At 41.6% G+C, this 3,787-nt stretch overlaps 1 pseudogene; it reads left to right on the plus strand.

Annotated features, from left to right (window-relative positions):
• The first annotated feature begins 319 nt into the window (after positions 1-319).
• Positions 320-1,398, plus strand: LOC115295264 (annotated as a pseudogene).
• The last annotated feature ends 2,389 nt before the right edge of the window (positions 1,399-3,787 follow it).

A 3,787-nucleotide genomic window follows, 5' to 3' on the forward strand; every position in this document is an offset into this window, starting at 1 on the left:
GTGTATTCTGTATACCCAGCATCAATAATGTGGAGGCACATTCATGTTGTTGCATATAGAAATACTATACTTTTTCCCATTGCTCAATAGCACCTTTTTTTGTGTGCATTTCTATTTATTCTACATGTATATATGTGTGTGTGTCCATGTGTGTGCATCGTATATAAATGTTCTATATGTATATGCATATAAAATATACTAAATACACATTTTTGTGCTATGTTATTTTATGTCTATAAAATGTATATAGATGCATATGCGCATGTGGCTCCCCAATTGGGGACATAGGCAATTCTATGTGCCTGACCCAACTTCTTTCACAATGTCTACTGTTCACAAAATTCTCTGCAAGATCAGTCTGGAGTGATCACTCCATGTCCCCAAGTGCATGTGAGTCGGTCAAAGTGTACACCAATTTTGATGCTAAGCATGATGCTCTGAACATCAAAATGGTCATCAAGACTAAAAGTGTGGATGAGGTCACCATTGTCAAGATTTTGACAAAACAAAGCAGTGAACAGACGCAGGATATTGCCTTTGCCCATCAGAAAAGGATCAAAAAGGAACTTGCATCAGCACCAAAGTCAGCCTTGTTCAGCCATCTGGAGACTGTGATTTGGGGTCTATTTAAAACACCCACTCAGTATGATGCTTCTTAGCTGAAAGCCTCCATGAAGGGACTGGGGACTGATGAAGTCTCCCTCATTGAGATCATCCGATCGAGGACCAACCGGGAGCTTCAGGAAATTAAAAGTCTATAAGGAAATGTACAAGACTGAGCTGGAGAAGCCCATTGTTTCTGACCCATCTGGCAATTTCCGCCAAGAGGACGGTTACCCTCACCAAAGGTAGAAGAGCAGAGGATGGATCTATCATTGATTATGAACTGATTGATCAAGATGCCCAGATCTCTATGATGCTGGAGTGAAGAGGAAAGGAACTCATATGCCTAAGTGGATCAGCATCATCACCAACAGGAGTGTCACCTACAGAAAGGATTTGACAGGTACAAGAGCTACAACCCTTACAACATGCTGGAGAGCATCACGAAGGAAGTCCAAGGAGATCTGGAAAATGCTTTCTGGAACCTGCTCCAGTGCATTCAGAACAAGCCCCTTTATTTTGCCGACTAGCTGTATGACACTATGAAGGGCAAGGGGCCTCACAAGAAAGTCCTGATTAGAATCATGGTCTCTCAAAGTAAAGTGGACATGTTGAAAATTAGCTCTGAATTCAAGACAAAGTATGGCAAGACCCTGTATGGCTGCATCCAGCAAGACATGAAGAGCAACTGCCAGAAAGGACTTGCTGCGCCTGTGTGGTGGAAACCACGGTCCACAATGCTGTGAGGGCCCAGGGGCGGGGCTTCTTCATTTCCAGAAAACTTCTTGTTACTAACAGTTCCCTTGTGCCCTATGCCCATCCTGTGAGGATGATACTGACATTTCCTCCTCCCCATCCTTATTTCAGTTGCCTGAACACTGCCTGCCTCTCACATCTCATCGTTTCTTTTAGCCAAAGAAATGAACTTTCCAACAAGCTGGAAGCAAAATCTATGATGTGACACAGTTTGCCTCCTGTGTACTGTGTCATAAACAGATGAATAAACTCAATTTTATCTTATAAAAAATAAAAGTAAAATGTGCATGTATGCATATAATAGTTATAATACATAATAAAATGTATACAAAGATAAGATGCATATAACAAACATTTATTTTGAAATGTTATTGTGTTAATATTCTGAGGTTCACATTACATGCTATGAAAAAAATAAAGGGATCAATGAAATCTTTCTGGGTTTGCTTTCAGGAAAACAATATAGGAACAAGGGCAGGCTGCCCCAAGATGGGCCACTTTGGTATGAACACTATATTGAGTTAAAAGTAATCAAAACCAGACAGATGGAGGAACATTGTAAGGACGCAGGTCTGAACCAAACAGATGCCATGACAGGCTTTAAGTTTCCCCTCTGATCTAGAAGGCCTAGGTTTCAGTTCCCCGAAACTAACAGGCAGTTACACATTGCCTAGAGCAAGAGAGACCACCTTCACAACGCCCAATCAGGGAAGGCCAGCTACCACTCTCCACATTCCTAAGGGTGAGGCCTGCAGATGGGAACTTTAGATAGAACTCTGTTACCTAATGTTAAAGTTAACCCGATAGTCACCAAACAAGACCCTAGACTCGCCCTGTAATTGGTTGATTTTAAAGGTACTCTAAATGTTGTAATTGGATCACACCAAAAGTAACAAATACTCTAGACAATGTGAATGGTTAAACCTGCTGTCAATAATATTGTATAATGTTTGGATCACTGTACCTGTGTCACAATTTCCTGTAACTCCCCCTTCCAAAACCCCATAAAAACCCTGCTCAGCCCTTGTTCGGGGCTCTCAGCACGGATCCACTGCATTGGTGAAGTCTGTGAGCCTGAGCCCGATCCCATAATAATAATAAAGCCCTTTGCTTTTGCATGCTTGACTCGGTCCCCGCCCCCCTCAGCAGTCTCTGGTTTTTGGGGACAATATTGAAATCTTGGGCATAACAAAACCTCTGTTCCTGGTCTTTGACTGCCTAGATTTACATTGGTAAGGAGAGCAAGTACCAAGAAGAGAGCTATTAACAGAGACTCCCTTTTACCTAAGAAACTTCTTTGCATAATAGGGCAAACTGGTTTTAAAACCTCTCTTCCCCTTCCTGCTAATGGCCTTCTCCCCTTTGTGTCCTCAGACCCTACCTCTCTCCTTTGCTTATAGGTTTCCTGTTGCCTCACTTTCTTTGGAATTTCACATCTGTGTGAATTCCCCATATGTATGCTATTAAATTTGATTTTTCCTGTTAATCCGTCTCATGTCAATTTGATTCGAACTTCAGCTAGAAGGATCATAGGGCAGAGGACAGTCTTCTTCCCCAACAACCAGACTCTAAGTGCTAAAAACTGCCATAATTCCCTTCTTTTGTAATAATGAGAATGACAGCCTGACAGATGAAATTCCTTCTGTCCTATTTTCTAACTTTTCATTCCTCTTTTTCACACATACCACATCCAATCCATTAGATACTCTACCAACTATACTTTCAAAACATGTCTTAAATATGACTTCTCAATAGGTCAATCACTACAACCCTAGTCCAAGCTATTAACCAAGAGGTGGGAAGAATGTAGGGAAAAGCAAGAGAAAAGAGTACTACCCAGAAGATGGTAAACACTGGACTCAATCCGACTCTCAACCTGAAGAGGTGAGGGAAGGGGTTTGTTATAGGATTGAGAGGGATGCTTGATAGGAATTTGATCTTGACTTAGGAATTCAGCCAGTTGTAGGCAGTGGTTCTTGAGAAGGAAGAATGAGGAAGAAATATCCTGAACCTACCTTTCTACCTCAGTTCTTTGTGCATGCTCCCCATTGGCTGGCCAAAGGTCAATAAGCCATTTGATGTGATCCACAGAGGCCATCCAGGCATAGAATAAGGTAGAAGATGGTGGAGAGTAAATCTGGTGTAGGGCAATGTGTCTCCTAGTGGAACTTTTCAATTCCACTCTTGTTTCCTTTTATTCTATTTTCCACAAAGCAACCAGAATGATTTCCCTAAAGCTTAAGGCAAATCGTGCCTTTGCTCTCCTGAAGACCTTCCAGTGGTTTTCAGTTTCAAGCAGAGTAAAATCTAAAGTCCTTCTAATGGGGTATAAGGCCATAATGGACCTGGCTCTATCACTACTTCTTTGGCTTTATCTCTAGTATTCTCCCTCTTGGGCAAAATCCCTCAATAACATGATCTCTTTTCT

The sequence above is a fragment of the Suricata suricatta genome, chromosome 7 (assembly GCF_006229205.1).
Source record: "Suricata suricatta isolate VVHF042 chromosome 7, meerkat_22Aug2017_6uvM2_HiC, whole genome shotgun sequence".
Classification (NCBI taxonomy): domain Eukaryota; kingdom Metazoa; phylum Chordata; class Mammalia; order Carnivora; family Herpestidae; genus Suricata; species Suricata suricatta.